This window comes from Neofelis nebulosa, chromosome 1, assembly GCF_028018385.1.
Source record: "Neofelis nebulosa isolate mNeoNeb1 chromosome 1, mNeoNeb1.pri, whole genome shotgun sequence".
Taxonomy (NCBI): Eukaryota; Metazoa; Chordata; class Mammalia; order Carnivora; family Felidae; genus Neofelis; species Neofelis nebulosa.
In genome coordinates this window covers 158,823,123-158,847,918 of record NC_080782.1, presented here as the reverse complement: position 1 = coordinate 158,847,918, position 24,796 = coordinate 158,823,123, and the positions used below count along the sequence as shown (strand labels likewise).

At 43.0% G+C, this 24,796-nt stretch overlaps 1 long non-coding RNA gene across 1 annotated transcript in view; it reads left to right on the top strand.

Annotated features, from left to right (window-relative positions):
- Window positions 1-2,108: 2,108 nt before the first annotated feature.
- LOC131518871 (uncharacterized) overlaps window positions 2,109-24,796 on the top strand; it is a 38,775-nt gene continuing 16,087 nt past the window's right edge. The window contains exons 1-4 of the long non-coding RNA XR_009265315.1: window positions 2,109-2,232; window positions 15,729-15,859; window positions 19,132-19,278; window positions 24,670-24,777. This is a non-coding gene — a long non-coding RNA (uncharacterized LOC131518871). The remainder of the gene's footprint in view (window positions 2,233-15,728; window positions 15,860-19,131; window positions 19,279-24,669; window positions 24,778-24,796) is intronic.

Below are 24,796 nucleotides of genomic sequence, written 5' to 3'. Positions count from 1 at the left end.
CATCTAGTGGGTAGAGGTCAGGGATGCTGCCTAACACCCTCTAACGCACAGGACAGCCCTCAAGAAGTAAGGATCTGGCCCCAAAGGTCAGGAGTGCCAAGGTCAAGACACCCCGCCCTAGAGCCCTCCCCCAGCCAGGCTGCTCTCTCCTTCCTCTCTTGGCCTCACCTTTCCAAATCCTTGCTACCTCCTCCTTGCCCCACCGAGCCCCTCCAACCCTCCAAGAGGAAGGCTGCCCCCACCTGGGTTTCATAGGAACGCCAGTTACAGCCTCCAAAATGTTCCAGAGCCATTTGGCTTGCAAGGCTCCTTGCAGAGCCAAGTTCTCACCTGATCCTTAAATATCCCAATGAGATGGGAGCTGTCGTCCATACATAAAGGGTGAGGAAGCAGAGTCCCAGGGAAGAAAAGGAACAAATAAAAGGCAACTCCGAGAATGAGTGGCACACCCTTCAGGGTTCGGCTCCAAACCCTGAATTATTAACCACTCTACCATTACCTCTTGCTCCCCAGGCAAACCCGCCCTGGGCAACCCAAGCCAAGTCGCCCTCCTTCCTCCCAGACGCTGCTTCATCCCCCACCCTCCCCGCCTCCTGGCAAGGGGGCAGGTGGGGCAGGTAGTGAAGCAGGGACCCTAGGTACATAGGCATCCGCGTCCCCCTGCCTGGCCTGGAAGCTCGGCCTGTCACCACCCCAGGCAAGCCAGTGGGAGTCACAACAGGGCCCACCTCCCAGGACTCTGTTTTAACCAAGGGTCGTATGAGACCATTTGCAAGAGGTCGGCTCACTGTAACAAACGTGCAGGCAGGGACACGGGCGGTCGTGCGCATTTTTTTAAAAGATGTCCTGTGAAAACCAAGCCACAATAAGTTACTGTTTTCCATTAAACATGCTGAATTATTTGATCCCATATCCATACACTTTTATTGTGTTAAATCCTGTTGTGACAGCATGCTTAGCAACTAGGGTACATTAGTTTACATCTTTTTATAGATAATCTAAGAGGGTTAATTTTTCTTTTCCAGTTTTTAATCTTCTTCACCTCTTCCAAAGAAAAACAAAGGAAACATTCCTAGAATACTCACACCAACAGCTTTGCCATGTTTCCACGAACACGTATTTGCCACGTGTCCACTTGTTTTGTTGTAAAATCAGGAACTGACAAGCCTAATCTGAAAGCAAAAGCTTCAACTGGGCCTGCAAATTCTAGTCCAGATAAATCTGACACAAGATTTCCCAAAGCAGCAGCTGCCATAGTTGATATTCCCCCCAAATTCCAATAGACATCTCAATATGCCTGCAACAATCGTATTCGCATTATCCAAGAAGCCAAGCACTATGAAAGATATTGCAATGTGGATGAATACCTATCTCAGTTATCCTGTTGTGGGTGATGGCGCTTCCAATTTTTCCTGGGCGGTGGTAATGGAATGGAGGGGGTGTGGCTCCTTGAGCAGCCAGCTCCTCTCAGTGGAGTACAGGTTGTACATGAAGTTGCACGCATGCCCGGTGCTGTGTTCAGCACCTCCATGGGCTCCTTGGGGCTGTTTTACCAGGGGCCGCTAGAACCAGCAGCCCCCACCCACAGTAGCACCAAGACTGCGGGTGGGGCGCAGCGGCCTGATCAGGCCTCAACCTGCAAGGGTGTCAGGCTCCTCAGCAGGCAGAGCAGCCTGGACCTGGCTTGCTGACGAGCAGTGACAGGGAGCAGAGCAGGGACCGCCCACCCCTCCCCCCACCCCCCGCCCCCGCCTCCGTGGCAGTCCCAGAGAGCAATTTCTGGCAAGGCGGGGGAAGAAGGAGCTTGACTCCCCCTCATATACATTCTTAAGAAGACCCAGACTCTTTGTTCAAGTTCTTCTATAAGCGCTTCCCCACTTACAGTGGACCTCCCGTTTCTATCTCCTACTGTCTCAGGATGGGCTCGCTGCTGTGTCCAATCACCAGGTGGCTCTTATCTTGGTGTCACTCCTGTATCCAATCAAGAGGAAGTTCTCAACGTATCTTGCTCACTTGCCCAGTCACCAAGAGCCTCTCATATTGATCCTAACCAGGTGTCCAATCACCTGGTGGCTCTCACCTGGCCCTCCTCCCTTCCTCCCCCAGGGGCCATCTTGGATCCCGCAGTGCAGGGACAACACACGACGGCATCTTGAGCGTCCTCTTTCAGCGCAGAGCCTGGCTCTTTCTCCCCTGTGGCCCAGCCTTCCTGTCCCAGTTGAGAAACTGGAGGTGAGGTCAGTGACCCGAGGCTCACAGGCCCTGGGAGATGTGGTGTAAACAGGGTTGGACATGCCCTGCAGTCGTGGTGTTTCGTTTGTCATCAAGTCAGGTTATTTAGTCCTACAAAGAGGTCAGCGCCCTGTGGTTGTGCCTCATTTCAGGAGGTGGGGGTTCAGGTGCACCAAAGTTGGGGTGTACGTGTTTGTATCAGGATGTTAAGGGGTGTTTCCGTGGAAACAAAAGGACAAAGGTTAAAGATTGGGGCAGATTATAACCCCAGTTCTGAGTTCTGAAGGCAGCAGGTGGAAATTCCTAGATGTTGGTTTGGAAGCCTCTTGTTGTCCCACCTCAGCCTGCATGGCTTTGGGAAAAGGCCAGTTTAGTCCTCAGTGATTCCAAATCAGAAATAGGAGAAAATTGCACACGTGGGTTTGGAGACTTTTTGTGAGATGTTGCAAGAGCGTGGAAGGATCCAGCCCTCACATAGTTTATAGCAAACAGTTCACAGCGAACAGGTTTAGAATCCAACGTCCACACAACTGTGTGGTGAATCTTCATTGTTCTCTTAAGTTAACCACCCCAAATATGCATGCTAATGGTCTCCAAACTCACTCTGTCATGACTTGAATTCCATTTTCTGGGATCCCCGTCCTGCCTGTGGGGACTGAGGACCATGGTACTGTGTCCACTCATCCTGTCTGTCTCTGTCAATTGAGGGTTTTCTTTACAGCAACTGTAGGAAGGTCTGTACACAAGAAACTCTATTTGCAACTACTCAGGTCATGGTAAATGCTGAAATCACAACTACGAAAACCTAAATTATTCCCCTTACTTCCAACTGTGGTGCAAGTGAGACTAATTTGTTTGCAAAGTAAGTGTATTTTCACGATTCTTGTCCTGGTTCTTTACATAAGTGCAGCAAGGATAGCCCTCGATCATGTAGGCTATTTTCAACCCACTTTGCTGGAACTTATCCTATGAAATCTCAGATTAATTTCTAACAGCTCCTCAAGGGCAGAGGCCAAGCCAGATATTTGCCATCAGACGTTGCCTGCAGTTCCCACTGATTTGGGTTAACTCTTTTCTTCTCAAGGTCTCCAAAATATCCCGAGGTTCTGGCACTTTCCCAGAAGTGGGTCTTTCACTCACCTGAATGGGCTGCTGGGAATCTTGCAAGCAAGGTATCTGGCTGCTGTTTCCTGGGGCTTCATTCCTTCAAACTGTCTGGTCACACCTGAGAGAGAGAGAGAGAGAGAGAGAGAGAGAGAGAGAGAGAGAGAGTGTGTGAGCAGGGGAGGGGCAGAGACACAGAATCCCATGCAGGTTCTGTGCTGTCCCCACACGAGACTCAATCTCACACACCCTGATTTCATGACCTGAGCCAAGATCAAGAGTCCTACACTTAACCAACTGGGCCACCCAAGCACCCTTCGGTTGACTGTGATTCATGAATATTGTGTTGGTATTATTTTGGTATCTCCTCTGCAATGTCTAGTAAAGATTTACTGGGGCGCCTGGGTGGCGCAGTCGGTTAAGCGTCCGACTTCAGCCAGGTCACGATCTCGCGGTCCGTGAGTTCGAGCCCCGCGTCAGGCTCTGGGCTGATGGCTCGGAGCCTGGAGCCTGTTTCCGATTCTGTGTCTCCCTCTCTCTCTGCCCCTCCCCCGTTCATGCTCTGTCTCTCTCTGTCCCAAAAATAAATTAAAAACGTTGAAAAAAAAAAAAGATTTACTAGCCCATCATTGCCTTGCACGTGACATGAAGAACTTCTGGGCTTCTCACTGAATCATTGTGTGCCTGGCATGGGTCCTGATTCAGTTCTTTGATGAGACCTAGTGGGTGTGCCCCTGAGGGCCAAAACCATGGGTGGGGTTAGGATCAAGCCACTGGAGGACATAGCCTCAGAAATAACAGCCATGTAGGGATTAACCTTCCCAGAGGAGTGAGTTGAGGGTGTGTGTTAGTGTTCTGGTCAGGCATAGCATTTGGCTCCAGGGTGTGGCCAAGCGTTTCTGAAAGGCTGAGGTCTGGGCTCATGATGAACTTCTGCAGAGCCATACAGCCTTGTATTTGTCAGGACAAACTTCTGGCTTCCTCCCTGAAAAAATCTCAGGTGGCCATGAGCACCAATTCAGTTCCTGGCCCACAGACTGCATAGCTTAGGAACAAAATCAGCTTATTTCTTAGAGTTCTGGAGGCTGGAAATGTGACATCCGGTTGTGGTATGGTCAGGTTCTTCTGAGAGCCCTCTTTCAAGGCACTGATGACTGTCTATGTGCTGTGTCTTCACACGGTGGAAGGGACAAGGGATCTCTCAGGAACCTCTCTGAAGTGGGCACTAATCTCATTGATGAGGGCTTCACTTTCATGACCTACTAATTTCTCAAAGCCCCTTCCTCCTAACATCATCTTCTTGGGGGTTATCATCTCAATGGATGAATTTGTGGGAACACAGACATTCAGAGTGCAGAATGATGAGTAAAATATTGTCAATCTGCCAAGAAAAGTTGGGTCACCGAGGCACGAAAGTCACTGTGTGCATCAGACAAGGAGGTGGGAGAGGGAGGCATGGAAATCCCAAATGTGGCCAGAGTTTCAATGGCCTCAGAGACAGGCCATAAAGAGAATATTTGCATGCCAGGGGAACAGATTTCATTCTACATGATTGCATTTTTGCAAAATCCATTCTCTGCTGTGGGGACTCATTGCATGGGAGCTAAATCAAGGAGAGGAAAATCAGAATATATCAATAATGCAGTGTGCTCACAAGGTCCCCAAAATAAATGGATCCAGAGGGATGCCAAGCCAAGAGGGAGCAAAGGAGAAGTCGCTCCAATTGGAACAGTCATGCTCTAGGAAACAGTGTGGTTGATTGCTTTTAATTTATCTGGGCCAAGTGGCCAGATAATTGTTCAAACATCATTGTGAATGTTTCACTGCGAATGTTACTTAGATGAGATTATCAGTGAAATCAGTGGACATTGAGTCAAGCACACTGTTCTTCCCAATGTGGGTGGACCCCATCTAATCAGTTGAAGGCCTGTGTAAAAGGCCAAACTCTCACAGGCCATGAGGCTCTCTCCAGCAGAGTACCCTTGGGTTCCATCTGTAACACTGGCTCTTCCCAGTTCCATGGTGGAAAGCCTTCCAATTTGAACTTCAACTTTCTCTTGAGTCCTTAGCCAGCAAGCCTTCCCCTTCAACCGTAGGACTCACCAAACTTCCACAGCCCCAAGATACATTATTTTAAAGGAATCTCTCCAATAGATAGATGATAGATAGATAGATAGATAGATAGATAGATAGATAGATAATATATACATAGATAGATACTAGATATATAGATAAGATGATAGATAATTGATGATAGATAGAAGAATAAGAAAGATAGGTGACAGGAGGATGAGAGCTAGCTAGCTAGATTGATAGATATGTGATAGAAAGGTGATAGGAAACTAGATAAGATAGGTTATAGATAATAGATGATGGACGGATAGATGGATGGATGGATAGATAGATAGATAGATAGATGATAGATAGATAGATAGATAGACGATTTCCTATTGGTTCTGTTTCTCTGGAGTTCCTGAAGGCAAATTGCTTAGAGAGAAAGAAGCAGCATCTCGGCTCATTCACTCCATACAATGAACACCGAAGTGCACAGCTGAGTGATGCCCCATAAATGACATGGGAAAATCCAGGCACACAGCAAGGGTGTGTGTGGTGACAGTTATCTACCCTAGACTGCCTTTGATGACCTACAGAATGAAGACTACCCTCTGCTTCCACAGCTTCTTTGTTCTTTAAAGAGCTCCTTGATGGTGAAATGGGAATATTGGAATAAAATCCCTTCCCAGGGGCAGGGTCCTTGGACATGAAGATGATGTATTTGGTCCAGTTGACACACGGGCCAGTGACGGAAGTGCCCCTCAGGTTGACCTGGATCATTTTCCTTTTAACTTTTCAAATACTTATTTATTTATTTCCTTATTGAAAGAGAGTTAGAGCATGACCTGGAGAGGGGCAGAGGGAGAGAGAGTCAGAATCCGAAGCAGGCTCCAGGCTCTGAGCTGTCAGCACACAGCCGACACAGGGCTTGAATCCACGAACTGTGAGATCATGACCTGAGCCGATGTCAGAAGCCACCCAGGAGGCCCAGTCTTGGGTAATATTCCATCCACTCCCTTTCCCTGCCTGTGGCTGTAAAACCCATCTTGTATTCAGAGTAAAGTTCTCTCTCTCTCTTCCCTGTTGCAGGAGTCTTGAATAAAGTCTCACTTGCCTGTTCAGCTGGCCTGGTGTGATTTCTCCTATACAGGTCTGTGACCCATCTGGAGTTCTCTTTGAGTCCTGTCTCCATACAGCACACAGATCCCAACACATGTGACTTTCCTTTGCCAGCACATGAATGATTCCTAATGCTAGGTGTGTTTTTATTTTTGGCGTGTTTAGTTTTCAGAGAGAGAGAGAGAGAGAGAGAGAGAGAAAGAGGGGGAGGGGAAGGGAGAGGGAGAGGGAGGGGCAGAGAGAAGGGAAGACAGATGATTCAAATCAGGGTCAGTGCTGTCAGTACAGAGCCCAATGTGGGGCTCAAACCCATGAACCACGAGATCATGACTTGAGCCGAAGTCGGATACTTAACTGACTGAGCCACCCATGTTCCCCTGGATATGTTTTCATGCCTAGAATTGACATATCTCCTCTTGTTTAACGGTCACTTTTTACTGTTGCCCCTTTTGTATCTTATGCAGAGGAGGGAAGTAAAACCAAATGGGCCTGCTAGGAGGAAGCAGCTAAGAGTCCTTGGTCATCTGGTACTCACCCCAGTCCAGAATGGGAGCACCACCAGAAGCCTGGCTGCCTGGCAGTCACTTACAAGCCACACAGCTTGGGATCAATTTTAACCTATTACATGCTTTGGATATGTCATCTGTACCAAGGGCTGTAAGGGGTAATCATGTGAGCCATAGGGTTTTGGGGATTCGAGATAGCACCTGACACTTGGAATTGCCAAAGTGTGATTCTGATCTTTGTGCATCAGGTGAGTACCTGGAACCTAAGACTTGGAACAAGGAAGACCTTTCTAATTTGTGGGATCATCAGACAGTGAAGGGGCTGGTCTCTGAAGCAGTGCACACCCTATCCTGCTGCAAGATTTCTTGCTGACTCAGCAGGCAGCAGAAATGCTCCCCATGGTAGCCCACACAAGATGTCAGACAGTCCTCATCCCACAAAAGCTGGAGGAAGAGGTCAGGCAGAAGCAATATCCTGCCCACCCATGCAGCTTCTGTGTGGTCTGTGGTCTCACCTCACTTGTCCTTTAGCTAAATTATTTCTCTAGGACCTGACAGAGGTAGGGTCCTCTGGTTTTGGGGGAAAGGTGTCCTACTGTCTGGATATTGAGAGTCTGAGACCAGGATGCCAGCATGCTGGCATGCTTGGGTTCTGGGGAAAGCTCACACAGCTGAGAAAGAGAAATCAAAACAGCAAGCTGTGTACTGACTTCATAAGGCTGCTGATCCCATGGGCTCCACCCTAACCACCTCTCCAAGGCCCTGCCTCCTAATACCTTCCCAGTGGGGGGGGGGGGGGCTGGGGCTCCAACACAGGTGCTTGTGGGCAACACAACTCAGTTCACAGAAGAGGGGATCTCAGCTGTGCCCTGCCTGCAACTAAGGATCTCACCTTAAGAAGGCACCTAATGTCTCACTTGTCTCGGCCGATCCAAGCTTAGACTGGGAGCTTACAAAAGAAACACTTGCAAAATCCCTTGTCCCTCAGAGTGCCCATGCATCTGTGCTGGCCACTCGCGATGTGAAAGAAGTGTCTTCATAGGACCCATATAAATGAGGAGGACATGATACAAGCAAAAATGGGCCAGAAGGACAGCCAGTGGTCAAGTATGTAGTTACCTACTGGGAATTCTTCCTCTCCCTGCACCCCAGCTCCAGAATAACCCCACTCATCTCCCCCCACTTTCTCTCTTTCCCATGGTGACCCCATACCCTGAGAGCAGATGCAGGAGACATCGGCAGAGATGTGCCTCCACCTTATTGGGCCTGAAGTAACCAAACAAGGAAGTAGACAACTCCTCCCCCTCCAATTTACCCAGGAAACACCTACCTCATTTTATTGTGCTTTGCTTTCTTGATCTTTGAAGACACTACGTTTTGTGCAAATTGAGGGTTTGTAGGAACCGTGAGTAGAGCAAGTCTATGGGGGCCACTTTTCCTAGAGCATTTGCTGCCTCCAGGTCTCTGCTAACTTTTGCCCTTTACTATATTCTTTTCATTATTATATGTGCTCTGGTGATCTACAATCAGTGATTACCTATTGCTGAAAGCTCAGGTGAAGGTTAGCATTTTTTTCTAAAAAGAACGTGTTTTTTAAGGGGCACCTGGTTGGCTCAGGTGGTTAAGCATGTACTTCAGGTCAGGTCATAATCTCACAGCTCCTGGGTTCGAGCCCAGTGTTGGGCTCTGTGCTGATGGCTCAGAGCCAGGAGCCTGCTTCGGATTCTGTGTCTCCCTCTCTCTGTGTCACTTCCCCACTCATGCTCCATCTCTCTTTCAAGAGTAAAATGAATATATTAAAAATGTTAACGAGTGTAAAGTGCTTTTTAATTATGGTATGTACATTATTTTTTCAACATAATGCTATTGTGCATGATAGACTCCAGTCTAGTCATGACTTTCATACCCATTAGGAAACCAAAAGATTCATTTGAGCCGCTTTGTGGTGGCATTCATTTTTTTTTTTTTTTTTTGCAGTGTTCTGGACCCAAACTCACAACTTCCATGCATTCCGGAGAATTTTCTCAATTCAGACCCCTCGGAAGAAGCCTGCAGTGGTTGTGCGGGATCAGGCATTGCAGCCAGATTTGGATGGAGGAAATGACTCTGGACTGTTCCTTCCTCAGGAGCTAAGGAATGACCACGGATGGAAGGACTGCACTGGCTCTCAGTGAACCTAACAAGGAGGCGGAATGTATCACATGCTGACCTCATCCCCCAAATCCATCCCCTGGGTGAGCTGGAGTAATCCACCAGTTAACATGCTGGACCACAAGGGGGAAAAAAAAAAAGATTATGATTTTGTGTTTTAATTAAAATGCAATGCTAAGCTGTGAACACAAGCTGACCTATTTCATTTTCATTTCTTATTGTCCCTCAAGTTGCCAGGCCACGCATTCTTTCTAAACCTGGTGATCTAAAGGACCACCTTTTCCTCCTGCACACTGCATTGCTGACCTTGCCGCACCAGATTTCTTCTCAAAGCTAGAACAAACAATCCTAATATTTGTATGTAACCACAAAAGACCCCGAATAGCCAAAGTAATATTGAAGAAGAAAACCAAAGTGGGAGGCATCACAATCCCAGACTTTAGCCTCTGTTACAAAGCTATAATCATCAAGACAGTATGGTACTGGCACATAAACAGACACATAGACCAATAGAATAGAATACAGACCCCAAAATTGGACCCACAAATGTATGCCAACTAATCTTTGACAAAGCAGGAAAGAGGAGCAATGAGTAAGACAGTCTCTTTAACAAATGGTGCTGGGAGAACTGGAGAGGAACATGCAGAAGAATGAAATTAGACCACTTTCTTACACCACTCACAAAAATAAACTCCAAAAGGACGAAGGACCCGAATGTGAGACAGGAAACCATCAAAACTCTAGAGGAGAAGGCAGGAAAAAAAACCCTCTTTGACCTCAGCCATAACAATTTCTTACTTGACACATCTCCAAAGGCAAGGGGATGAAAAGCAAAAATGAACTATTGGGACCACATCCAGACGAGTAGCTTCTGCACTACAAAGGAAGCAATCAACAAAACTAAAAAGCAAAGGATGGAATGGGAAAAGATATTTGCAAATGACATATTGGATAAAGGACTAGTATCTGGTATCTCCAAAGAACTCACCAAACTCCACACCCAAAAAAACAAAGAATCCAATGAAGAAATGGGCAGAAGACATGAATGGACACTTTTTCAACGAAGACACACTGATGACCATCAGACACATGAAAAGATCTCAACGTCACTCATCATCAGGGAAATACAAATCAAAACTACAATGAGATGTTATCTCACGCCAGTCAGGGTGGCTAAAAGGGACAGATCAGTACACTATAGGTACTGGTGAGGACGTGGAGAAAAGGGAACTGTCTTGCACTGTTGGTGGGAATGCAGACTGGTGCAGTCACTCTGGAAAACAGTGTGGAGTTGAGTCCAAAAATTAAAAATAGAACTACCCTATCGCCCAGCAATGACACTGCTAGGAATCTGCCCAAAGGATACAGGAGTGCTAATGTATAGGGGCACTTGTACCCCAATGTTTATAGCAGCACTTTCAACAATAGCCACATTATGGAAAGATCCTAGTCCAACCACTGGTGAATGGACAAAGAAGATGTGGTTTATATATACAATGGAATATGACTTGGAAGTGAGAAAGAATTAAATCTGGCCATTTGCAGCAATGTGGATGAAACTAGAGGGTATTTTGCTAAGTGAAATAAGCCAGGTAAAGAAAGACAGATGCCATATGTTTTCACTCCTATATGGATCTTGAGAAACTTCACAGAAGAACATGGGGGAGGGGAAGTGGAAAAAAAGTAACAGAGAGGAAGGGAGGAAGACCATAAGAGACTCTTAAGGACTGAGAACACACGAAGGGTAGATGGGGGTGTGGGGGAGAGGGGAAAGTGGGTGATGGGCAGGGAGGAGGGCACTTGCTGGGATGAGCACTGGGTGTAGTATGGAAACCAATTTGACAATAAATTAATAAATATTAAAAAAAATAAAAAATCAAACCTTCAAAAAATAAAATAAAAAATGACCTCCATGCAGGGGAAGGGTTTCTCCCCATGTGACCTATGGACCCCTTGGATCTCACTGCGTGCTTCTGAGGATTTGCCTTGCTTCCTCACCAGAGAACCACCTGGTATTGAGCTCCAGAATTTCTGACTTTGCACTCCCCTGTTTATAGAGTCCTAACGGTATTGAAACCATCTCCTTTATCACTGTCAGTGGTTTTGGGGAACAGATTTCTTGTTCAGTCCATTGTGACTGTTTCTACTCTTTCTCTTTCTGTCCAGCTACTTTTGTGGGGAGTGCTTTTCCTGTACTCTCCCTTTGTACCACACCCTCCCCCCCCTTCTCTGTCCTCTTGCTGCAAAAACAGCTCCTTACCCTCCATGGCTTCTCTCTCCCAGTTCACCTCTCCAGAGCACATTCCTGCTGAATTCTGAGGCCAAGTTATGCAGATTGTTAATGTCAATCCTCAGATCAATTTCCTGGGTATGCAAAATGGTTTGGAGATGATGTAGCTGCGTTTCAGAAGCTGAGAACATCCATGCTGTTCAGCCATCTTGGCCCCCTTTAAAACTATCCCTCAGTGGAGATTTATCTGATGTGTTCCGTCATAATTAGAAAGGGGTATGGGTTTGAGGAAATAACAGAGATGAAGTGTCATTCTCCTCACATATCAAGGGAGCATGCTATCAACACGATGTATCACTGTTGATAGTGACCATAATCACCTGGCTGAGTTCATGCTTGTCGGTGTCTCTACTGTGAACTGACTCTTTTCCTCACATTTCCATACTGTATTCTTTGGAAGGTGTCTCTACTGTGAACTGACTCTTTTCCTCACATTTCCATACTGTATTCTTTGGAAGGAAGCTACTCTCTGCAGCCCATGTTCAAGGCTCCTGAAAATAGAGTATTTACCTAAATTATTTAAAAATTTCCTACATGGAGAGTTGTCTCTTTTCTCCCATTTACTTATTCATTTATTAAGTCATTTATTTATATCAGTATGGAGCTCTAAATATGTCTTATTCTTGGCTTAAATCCAATACTAATTTACGGTTTTCCCCCCTCAGATTGTTTAAGCTTTGTCTAGTGAAAGCTCTTTCAGTTGTGTCTTGTATACCTTTGACATGTCCCCCATCCTTTTCCAAGCTCTTCTTTCTTTGTGACACTACAAGATGTTCTTGTATATTCCCTGCCATAGCCCTGGAATCAGGCATTTCTCCTAGGACCCTTGCTTCCTTTTATTGAAGAATGGAATTAGAAACCAAGATATGGGTGAAAAGTGTGCTCCTCTCTACTCATGTATTTTTGTTTCTTGGCTCTCCCAGATGACAGAGAAGAAAATAGATCTATAGTTATCACTCTGTATATATACCCATGTGGATCTATCTATCCATATATATATATGTGTATATATATATATATATATACACACACACACACACACACATTTATGTATATTTATTCCCCCCTCTATATCTAGTATATCTGTGTGTATCGTCGTGAGGGTGTGAGGGGCTCCAAGACAAAGCAAGTAATGTCAACAAATTTCCTCAATTTTTGTTTTTCTGAGAAAGTCTATTTTTATTTCACTTAAAAGCATTTTTTTTCTTTTATTAAATTTTTTTTAACGTTCATTTATTTTTGAGACATAGACAGAGCATGAATGGGGGAGGGTCAGAGACAGGGAGACACAGAATCTGAAACAGGCTCCAGGCTCTGAGCTGTCAGCACAGAGCCTGACGCGGGTCTCGAACTCACGGACCGCGATATCATGACCTGAGCCGAAGTAGGCCGCTTAACCGACTGAGCCACCCAGGCGCCCCTGAAAAGCATTTTTTAAAGTTTTGTTTTTAATTTTTATTTTGAGAGAGAGAGATAGAGCAATAACTGGCCAGGGACAGAGAGAGAGAGAGAGAGAGAGAGAGAGAGAGAGAGAGAGAGAATGAATGAATATCCCAAAGCAGGCTCCATGCTGAGAGCAGAGAGCCCATTGCAGGGCTCAGTCTTCCTAAGCATGAGATCATGACCTGAGCCAAAACCAAGAGTCAGAACCTTAACTGACTGAGCCACTCACTTACCCCTTCTTTCTCTTTTTAAGAATAATTTTGCTGTCAGGGTGCCTGGTGACTCATTTGGTTAAGCGTCTGACTCTTGATTTTGATTCAGATCATGATCTCATGGTTTCATGAGACTTAGCCCCATGTCTGCCTTCACACTGATAGTCCAGAGACTGCTTGGGATTCTCTCTCTCTCTCTCTCTGCATCTCCCCTGCTCATATGTGTGAACTCTTTGTCTCAAAATAAATGAATAAACATCTAAAAAAAAGAATATTTTTTTTCTGGATACAGAATTCTATGTTAACTTCTTTCTTTTTTTTAAAAAAATTTTTTTTTCAACGTTTTTTATTTATTTTTGGGACAGAGAGAGACAGAGCATGAACGGGGGAGGGGCAGAGAGAGGGAGACACAGAATTGGAAACAGGCTCCAGGCTCCGAGCCATCAGCCCAGAGCCCGACGCGGGGCTCGAACTCACAGACCGCGAGATCGTGACCTGGCTGAAGTCGGACGCTTAACCGACTGCGCCACCCAGGCGCCCCTATGTTAACTTCTTTCAATACGCTAGATAGTTCACTCCATTCTCTTCTTACTGGCATGGTTTCTGAAGAGAAGTCCAATGTAAATATCACCCTGTTCTTCTATAAGTAAGACACTTCTTCCTCTCATTTCTTACCAGAGTTTCTCTTTATCTTTGATTTTCTACACTTTGAATATGATGTGCTTATGTATATATGGAGTTTTTTTTTTTTAAATAGTATTTGGTGTTTCTTGAGCTTCCTGTATCTGTGATTTAGTGTCTCTCTTTGATTTTGGAAAAGTCTCAGAAATTATTACTTCACATATTTCTGTGATTCCTGTCTCACCTTTCCTTCCAATATTCTAATTATATTTATGTTATTCCTTTAGTAATTGTCTTACAGTTTTGGACATTCTGCTCTTTTTCATTCATTCTTCATTTTGTGTTTTGGTTTTAGAAGTTCCTGTTGACTTGCCTTCACACTTACTGATCCTTTTCTTCCTTCTGTCCAGTCTACTGATGAACCCTTAAAGACATTCCTCATTTGTTACTATACTTTTTATTTCTAGCATTTCCTTTTAATTCTTTCTTAAAGTTTCCATCTCCCTGCTTACATTGCTACTGCTTTCTTGCACATTGTCCACTTTTCCCATTAAAGCCCTTATCATATTGCATATATTAATCTTTAACTCCCCCATATAATATTCCCAAAATGTGCCATATCTGAGTCTGGGTCTTATCCTTTCTTGGTCCCTTCTGACTGTTTATTTTTACTTTTAGCATGGCTTGTATTTTTCTGTTGAAAGGGGGATGTACAATATTGAGTAATAGAAACTAGAGTACATAGGCCTTTAGTGTGAAGTTTTATGTTTATCTGGTTAGGGGTTAGGCTGTGTTATAGCTGTAGGTGTCAAAGAATAAAACTTCTAGCATCTTTGTTTTGGTGTTCTCTGTTGTCAGCATCTTTGTTTTGGTGTTCTCTGTTGTCTTTGGGTTTTCCTAGAGACGAATTAAAGAGAAGCTGCCTTCTTTTCACAATAACCACCTATTATTTTGCACGAGTGCTCTTCATACAGTGTTAAGATGTGGTGGGAAAGGAAACCTTGGGTGGTTGTATGATTAGGTCTCAGTCTTTCAGTGAGCCTGTACCCCTGGGATATGACCTTCACAAGTGTCTTTCAGTTCTCTGTTCTGGTATTGCAGGGAAGGTATAGAGGGCCAGAGGTGGGTATTACCCTTCGCTCACATTTGTTGCCTTCCAAAAAAAAAGTTTCTCTTGAGGGCAGGCCTTGTTAAGAGCAGAATGCTGTGGGGGCATCTTTGTTTTTGTGTTCCCTGTTGTCTTTGGGTCTTCCTAGAGACTAATTAAAGAGAAGCTTCCTTCTTTTCACAATAACCCCCTATTATTTTGCCGGAGTGCTCTTGATACAGTGTTAAGATGTGATGGGAAAGGAAACCTTGGATAGTTGTATGATTAGGTCAGTCTTTTAGTTAGCCTGTACCCCTGGGATATGACCTTCACAAGTATCTTTATTTCAGTTCTCTATTCTGGGGTTTCAGGAAATGTGGAGAGGGCCACAGATAGGTATTACCCTTCCCTCAGGTTTGTTAACTTCCAATAAAATAGTTTCTCTTGAGGGCAGGCTTTGTTAAGAGCATAACGCTGTTGGGGGGTATTTCATAATGGTTACTTTCCCCTCCACTTGCCAGAAGCAGTAAGGGATTTTCCTCCCATCTTTCACATGAGAACCTGATTTGCGACTACTGGAGGTAAAACTCACAAAAGTGTGGGTCCCCCATAAGACCAGATCTCCAGGAGTTTTTAATTCTCAACTAGTTCTCAACTTACTTTTATTTGGTTCTCAATAATTTTAATTCCCAATTAGTTCACATGGTGCCTCCAGCAACTCTTGAATTACGGTTTAAAGTGTTCCTGTCAGCAACTCCTACTTGTGTCTTTCTGCTCAAGTAAGCTGTGTTTCTCTCTGTGTGCCACTCCAGTGTTGGGGGCAGCACTCTGCCCTGTGACCTCAATTCTCTTGTGGATCCTAGAAGAGTTTTGATTTCAAGTTTTTTTTTTTTTTTTCTTTTTGTGAGAATGGGAGTGATGACCTCCAAACTCTTTACATGCTGGACCAAAATTTGGAAGTCTACAATCAATCGCCTCTAAATCACGCAATCAACGTGGCTTATGCTGAGCACTTGCCTTGCATTGGGGAGTCGTTTTGGTAAGTACAAGGCAGCGGGTGTCTAGATGGCTAGAAGGCACCTTAAGGTGCTGAGTCTCTGGGGACACGGTGTAAAGACCTGTGTTGTCACAATTCATTGCTGGAAGAAGTAAGCATGGCCTTTGTGACTCCACTGGGAGACAGTCCTTGGCACCTGGCACCTGGCTTCCTCCTGGCTTTGATCTTATGCCTACTTCTTTTGCTATTTTTCCCTTATTTCCTTTCCGTGTAATAAATCTTAGCGACAACTATGACTATTTCATGAGTTCTGTGAGCTGTCTTGGGGGATCAGTGGGGGCCTGGGTACGTAAAAACAAAACAAAGGAAAACAAAAGAAAACCAGCAAACATGTTCAGATTTTAATAGAGGTATCGTTGAAACTGAAGATCACTTTGCATAGTGGTTCGTCCGAACAATATTAAATCTTCTAATTGAGGGAAATGAAGATTTTTTTTTTTTCATTTTATTCAGGCCTTTTAAAATTTCCTTCAGCAATACATTATAGTTCTCAGTGCACAACTCTGTTGTCTCCTTGGTACTTTATTGCTATTTTATTCCTTTTGATGCGATTGTAAGTGAAATTGTTTCCTCAATTCCATTTTTGTAGTGTTCATTTCTACTGTATAGAAATGCTACTGATTTTCACATATTGCTTTTATACCCTGAAACACTGTGGTGTTTGCTTTTTAGCACCAATAATATGTCAAGTTTTTTTCTTTTTTAAATATATAATATGCCGGGGTTTTTTTTTGAGGGGGGGCAGTGGGGAGGATGTTAAATCTTTGCATGTGTGTGTTCCAATCAAACTTTATTTATAAAAATAGGCTGTAGCTAACTGATTTCTACCTTAAATCAAAAACCTGGGGATAATTTTATCTGACCATGCAAGAGGCACTGAGGACAGAACCCAGTTGTGCTTCTTATGTAAGCAAATAAGTCTTTCTTCCTCCATTACTGCCTTTTCTTGCTTCATAGCTTAAAAGTCATTTTATTATTTTTACTTTATTTAATAAAATGTAAATATTTAAGGTATAAAATAGTATACTTTGAGATATATTTACATACATACATAGTTATGTTATATATATATATATAAATATATATAGCTATATATATAGTTATATATATAGTTACATATATATATATACATATATATATAGTTAAATGATTATTACAATCAAACCAATTAACATGTCCATCTCACATAGTTACTTTTATTTTTTGGCAGTGAGAGCATCTGAGAACTACTCTTTTTAAAATTTTTTCACCATTTATTTATTTTTGAGACACAAAGAGAGACAGAGCATAAGCAAGAGAGGGGTAGAGAAAGAGGGAAATGAATCTGAAGCAAGCTCTAGGCTCTGAGCCCGATGTGGGACTTGAACTCATGAACTGAGAGAACATGACTTGAGCTGAAGTCGGACACTTAATCGACTTAGCCACCCAGGGGCTCCTGAGAGCTACTCTTAAGGCAAATTTCTAGTACGCAATAGAATATTATTAACTATAGTCAATCTGATGCACATTAGACCTCCAGAACTTGTTCATCATGTATAACTGAAACCTTGCCCTGTTGACCATAAGGTAAACCATCCTTGCAACTGAGAATTCCACTTGTTCACAGTGAATTCAGCTTGCTAGTATTTTATGGAGGTTTTTTTGCATTTTTATTCATCAGGAATATTGGCCTGGAGTTTTCTTTCCTTATAGTGTCTTTTTCTGGCATTGGTATCAGGGTATTTTTGACCTCATCGAATTAATCGGGACATATTCATTCTTCTTCAAAGAGTTTTTATGGGAGGGATGATTTTGAGAAGGATTGGTGAAGTCATTCAGCCCCAGGCTTTTCTTTGTTGGGGGTTTTGTGATTATTGATTTAATCTCTTTACTATTTATGGGTCTATTCAGATTTTTTACTTCTTCATGAGTTAGTTTATGTTGATTGCATGTTTCTAGCAATTTGTCCATTTCACCTAGGTAATCAAATTTTTGGTGTATAATTTATCACAGTATTCTCTTATCCTTTTTATTTATGTATAATTGGTATAATCACTTTCATTTCTGATTCTAGTAATTTAAGTATTTTTCTGTTTTTCTTTTTTTGGTCAGTCCTGTTTGTCAGTTTTGTTGATTTTTTTTTCAAGGAACCAACTTTGGTTTCAGTGATTTTCTGTATTGTCCTCTTATTCTCTCTTTTATCTGTATCTGCTCTAATCTTTATTATTTCCTTCCTTCTACTAGTTTTGAGTTTAGGTTACCCTTTTAAAAAATTCCTTAAGATGTACAATTACGGTATTGACTTGAGATCTTTTTCAGTGTATGCATTTACAGATACAGATTTCCCTGCACTACCTTTGTTAAGCCCATGAGTTTTGGTATGTTGTGTTTTTGTTTGTCTTTGACTAAAGGCATTTTCATTTTCCTTGTGATTTCTTCTTTCACCCATTGGTTGTTTAAGCATGTGCCATTCAATGTCTACCTATTTGTGAATTTTCCAATTTTTCTTTGGCAACTGATTTCTAGCTGTGTTCCACTGAGATCAGAAAAGATGTTGTATAAGTTTGGAATCTTTTAAAATGTATTAAGACTTATTGTGTAGCCTGGGGAACCTGGGTGGTTCAGGTGGTTAGGCATGTCACTTTGGCTCAGGTCATGATCACTCGATTGGTGGCTTTGAGCACCATGTCGGGCTCTGTGCTGACAGCTCAGAGCCTGGAGCCTTTTACAGATTCTGTGTGTGTCTCTCTCTCTGCTCCTTCCCTGCTCTCTCTCTCTCTCTCTCTCTCTCTCTCAGAAAAATAAACAAACAAATAAAAAAACCACAGCAAAAAGACTTATTGTATAGCCTAACAAATAGTATCCCGGAGAATATTCCATGTTTTCTTGAGAAGAATGTGAATTCTTCTCTTCTTGGGTTGAGTATTCTGTATATGTTGGTTCTGTATGTATACAATTGGTTTATAGCATTGTTTAATTCCTCTGTTTCTTTATTTCTCATCTCTCTGGTTGTTGCATCCATTATTGAAAGTTAGGCAATTTTAGTCTCCAACTACTCTTGTAGAAAAGTTTATTTCTCCTTCAGGTTTTGCTATATATATATATTGGGGGCTGTGTTGTTGGTGCCTGTATGTTTATAATTGTTATATCCTCTTGTTGTGTTGAACATTTTATTAATAGTCTCTGTTTCTCATAACCTGTTTTGATTTAGAGTCTATTTTTTTCTTTTTCCTTTTTAAAAATATGTTTAATATTTATTTATTTTTGACAGAAAGAGAGAGAGAGCACGAGCATGAGTGGGGGAGGGGCGCAGAGAGACACACACAGAATCTGAAGCAGGCTCCAGGCTCCAAGCTCCAGTCTCCGAGCTGTCAGCACAGAGCCCGAGTGGGACTCGAACTCATGGATCCCGAGAGCATGACGTGAGTCGAAGTCAGATGCTCAACCGACTGAGCCACCCAGGCGCCCCTAAAGTCTATTTTTTTCTGATAGTAATATAGAAACCCAGCTGTCTTTTGGTTACTCTTTGCATGAGATACATTTTCCATCTTTTTACTTTCAATTTGTTGTGTGTACTTACATCTAAAGTGAATGTCTAGCATCTGGATGGAGGATGTATTTTATCCCACATTTCAATTTATGTTTTAATAAGAGGGTTATATTTTCATTTAACAAGTTTGGTAATAAAGAAGGATTTACTTCTCTTTACCTGTTTGTTTTTAGTACATCTTTTATGCTTTCTGTTCCTCAGTTTCTTTATTACTGCCCTCCCTTTTCTGGGTACTATACCACTTTGATTCCTTTTTTTAAAAGTTATTACAATTAACATATAAGAGTGTAATTTACATAATGCTGATTTAGTTTCAATAGTGTATACTCTGATCCTGTATGTCTCTATTCCTACCCCAACTAGTGTTGTCACAGATTAATCTTTATGCATTTCATAGCCATTAATATTGATTTAAAATAATTGTGTTCTGCATTTGGCTATTATATAGGAAAAAGAGAGAAGTTGCAAACGATACCAAAAGTACACTAATACTGGCTTTCATATTTACCCCTGTGGTTACCTTTACCAGTGTTCTTATGGTAACCTTACCTTTTTTCTTATGACTTGGAGTTATACTCTTTAGTGTCCTTTCATTTTAGCCCAAGAAATTCTCTTTAGTGCTCCTTTTTTTTTGTATTAATAACTTTTTAAACGTTCTTAAAATTTTATTTTTGAGAGAAACTGGTAGTGGGAGAGGGGCAGAGAGAGAGGGAAAGAGACAGAATCTCAAGCAGGCTCTACACTGTCAATGCAGATCCTGATATGGGGCTCAAATCCACAGCCATGAGATCCTAACCTGGGCCAGACTCAGTGCTCAAGCGTCTGAGCCACCCAGGCACCCCAAGGGAAATCAGCTCTTCATTTTAGGGAGGATCCTTTGTAGGTGATGAATTAGTTTTCTCTTCCTGCTTTCTAAATTCCTTCTTTGGGTTTCAACAAGTTGACTGTAAAATGTGTCATGGTGTAAATCTCTTCGAGTTTATCCTCCTTGGAATTGATTGATCTTCTTGGATGTATACATTCATGTATTTCCTCAGACTTGAGAACTTTTGGAACGTGATTTCTTCAAATATTTTATCTGCCCTTTCTATCTCTCCTCTTCTTTGGAACTCCTAAAATGAGAATGTTGATGACTTTGATGATGTCCCACAGACTGTTCATTTTTATTCATCCTTTTTTTCCTTCTTCTCTTCAGACTGGATAATTTCAAGTTCACCAATCCTTTCTTCTGCTTGCTCAAATCTGATACTGAACCTCTCTACTGAGTGTTTAGTTGTAGCTATTGTACTCAGCTTGAGAATTTGTTTGGTTTATTATTAAATTTCCTATGTCTTTATTGATATTCTCATGTTTTTCTTACATTATTTTCCTTATTCCCTTTAGTTCTTTGTCCAAGGTTTCCTTTAAATTCATTGTACATCTTTAAGAGAGTTGATTTAGCATCTTTGACAAATAAGTCTAATATTTAGTCTTCCTAGAGGATGATTGTTTCTAAATTCTTACATTTTTCCTGAAAATCAGCTGTATTTGCCTGTTTCTTTGTGTGTTTTACTATTTTTTGTTCAAAACTGGACATTTTGAGTGTCGTGTAATTCTGAAAAAGTAATCCTCTCAGCCTTCGGTGATTGCTAAGTCTTGCTTGTGAAGGGTTGAGTTTATCCATTTGTGACTTTTCCAAACTTGTTCTTTCTTTTCTTTTCTTTTCTTTTTTTGTAAAGTGTCAATTCCTCATTGTATGTAGTAATTGAAGTTTACTTTCTGTTATCTCTGTGATCAGCCAGTGGCCTAAAAACAGTTTTCTTAAATGTCAGACTCCCAAAAGAGCAGGGGGAAAGTACTGCCTTTTTAAATCTCCTGGGAGCTTCTCCAGTCTTTGAGGGTTAAAACTGTGGCTGCCAGTTTTTGTGCTGGCCCCTCAGTGATCAAAAGGAGCATCGGCCCGAAGAACACACAATCTAGATGTAGGGAGGGGAAGGTCCTTACTGCCCACCCTGGCTCCAGAAAGCTGTACCAGGAGCAAGTTCAGCTTCCCCCAATGCCTCCTACCAGGAGGATGGGGAGTAACACCCCACCAAATGCTGAAATTTGCTAACATTTACCAGCCTCTTCATCATCTTCTTCCCTGGGTGTTTGAAATGTTTGACTTACTCGTAGAGTTCCAGAACATTTGATTCAGGACAATTATGCCAGTTCAATACCTGTTTATGTGGAGGAATGGATCTTTGGAGTTTCCTACTCTACCATTTTCTTTCTGTAGGTAGGTTTTTACTTCTCTTGAGTAGATATCTGGGAGTGAAATGGGAAGTACATGTTTAATTTTTAGGAAACTGCCAAACTGCTCCACAGCATGGTTTCCAAAGTACCATTTAAATTTTTTTTTTAAGGTTTATTTATTTTTGAGACAGAGAGAGACAGAGCATGAACGGGGGAGGGGCAGAGAGAGAGGGAGACACAGAATCGGAAGCAGGCTCCAGGCTCTGAGCCATCAGCCCAGAGCCCGACGCGGGGCTCGAACTCAAGGACAGTGAGATCGTGACCTGAGCTGAAGTCGGAGGCTTCACCGACTGAGCCACCCAGGCGCCCCCCAAAGTACCATTTTAAACAATCCCACCAGAAGTGTGTGAGAGATCAGTTGCTCTGTATCTTTACCAGTGATACATATAGTCAGACTTTAATTTTAGATATTGTGGTAATTGTGTAGACATATCCCATTGTCATTTTAATTTGCATTTCCCTAATAACTTGTGATGTTGAACATATTTTCATATGCCTTTTCCATCTGCATTTCTTCTTTGGCAAAGGATCGGTTCAATCTTTTGCCCATTTTTACTTGGATTGTTTGTTTTTTTCTTAGTATTGAAAGTTGAGACATCTTTATATATTCTGAGTAAAACTCCTTTATTAGGTATTTTATTTGGAAATATTTTCCCCTAATCTGTGGTTTGCCTTTTCATTCTTTTTATTATTATTATTTTTTAGAGAGTGAGAGAATGAGAGATTGGAGGAGAGGGGTGGAGGGGGAGAAACAGAATTTTAAGCAGGCTCCACGCTCAGTGCAGAACTCAGTGTGGAGCTCTATGCCATGACCCTGGGATCATGACCTGAGCCTAAATCAAGAGTTGAACTCTTAACCTCCTGAGCCGCTGAGGAGTGTCAACCTTTTCATTCTTTTAACATATCTTTCAGTGTCTATTCTTAATCTCCTATTGATTATTCTCAAAATGTAGATTATCTCATTTACTTATCAGAAAATAGTAGAGGAGCTATTATTGCAGTTTTGCAGGTGAAGAAACTAAAGCTCGGAGTTTTCCACTTGTTCAAGGTCATGTATTAGTAAGTAGTGGAGCCATAGGTTGAAACTAGGGCCTTGTGAATCCATGGACTGGGCTCTTAACCCCAGTTCAAGATTAACACCGACAGTTTGGTTGTGGAGATGAAGTTTCCTTCTGGATAAATGTTTTTGGCACCATAACCTCTGCCGCTAGAATGATGCAGGTCTGCCAAGCCTCTTCCATGCACCCACTTTCCCATCTTCTTTTCTCCAGACTGGTTGAGGAAATGAAGGAGATGTGTTATGAACTGGAATTAGAAAATGAGGATGTTTATGTGGCAACAACCTTTGGGGGACTTCATCCAACTATTAGTGAGGAAGCTACAAGGGGACAACAAAGAGAGCGAGTGCATCATTGACTCTGTGAGTCCTGGGCCCCTCCACGTGGGCTTGGCCCTGCAGACCTCTCAAACACTCACATCCGTGATCTCAATGACACATGGGGAAAAACTGAGCATCCCAGAATCCAGGGCACTCAAGAGCCCACCTTCAATATCCCAAACTCTCCCTGGTAACTCTGATAGCCTGAGGCTGCCAGCACAGTTAGGCAAATGCAACAGAGGAAATTGTTGTCTATGGGACAAAGTCTGACCCCCAAAGATATGAGAGTAGGATATTAAGAACTGGCATTTACAGAGTACTTCCTACCCTCTGTGTCCTATGGTGTTTTTTCCAAGCAGTTTCCTCCTTGCTGCTGTGGCTCCAGCCTCCGCCAGATCACCCTTCCAGTATTCTAGTTTTGCTGGCGGACCCTAAACCCTAGTTCTGGGACCACCACTTCCTCCATTTGTCCTTTTAGTCTAGTAATGGCAGGGGCTTCCTGCTGTTATTAATCTCTGGTTTGACTCATAGCTTCTCAGCTCTTTCATCACCTGTGCAACCAACTGCATGCATTAAATTCTTTTTGTTGAAATGTCAAAAGAAAGAGAGAAAGGGAGAGAGGGAGGTAGCTATATGGAAAGAGAAGGAGAGAAAGAGACAGAGAATGAGTAATTGAGAACATTTTCCCAATAAGGGAAACAAGTGATCTTATACATTCAACTTGCATATATGGAAGTGTGATGGTATAATTGCAAACTTATTTTTAATTTTTAAGTGTTGTATTCAATTTTTAGAGAGAGAGAGTATGTGGGGAGGGACAAAGAGGCAGGTGGCAGAGTATCTGAAGTAGATTCTGTGTGGACCGTGGAGAGCCCAATGCAGGGTGCGAACTCCCGAATCTTGAGATCACCCAAGCACCCCTGCAAGCATATTTTTAAAAGAAACTCTTGAAAAATCATCCTGAGGTGTCTTGGCAGGCTACGAGCTGCTATAGGAATTAAATTTGGGATAGTTTGTTTGGATCAAAAGCTGATGAAGAAAGTGTAGGTGGCCAGGATGGATACCAGGTTGGCCTTAGGATTGTGGTCAGATGACTGATGAACAGATTTCAGGAGACAGATGGTGTTTCAGAGGATGCCATTCCGTCTGGAATTTCAGGTCTACAGGGAAGTGAGCGATGGAGTTGGTGTCATGTCTGGTGACTCACAAGTGTCTGTCTGCCAACTGGCACTTCCTACTTGCAGATGCCTAGCAACCAGTCTGAGATCACACAGCGGGTAAGTGGCAGGACAGGGGTTGCAGCCCAAGCAGCCTGACCTCAGATTCCATGCTCATCATCGCTTCTTATTGCTCAGCTGCCACCGCTGCCTACATAATATCTCCCTGGGATAAGGAGGGCAGCAGGACTGGATTTGGCTAAAGAGACCTGACAAGGCCAAGGGGCCTTGAGCCCTGGCCCCTTGGCTCTGTGTGTGTGTGTGCGTGCACGTGTGTGCATGAGTGGATATCTGTCTGTGTTTCCTGTGTCTCTCTGTGGGTTCATATCTGTCACTAATGCACCTTGTGAAGACTCCACACTGCACTGAATCTGTGCAAAAATTCCCTTCCCAGGTGGAAAAGGTGGTGAAAAAGCTGACCCTCCAGATGCCCACAGCTCTTCACTGGGGATGTGTTTGGGGTGCCAAGACCTAGGAGACCGTCAACCCAACGGATGGATGTGTGAGTACACTTCCTGCAC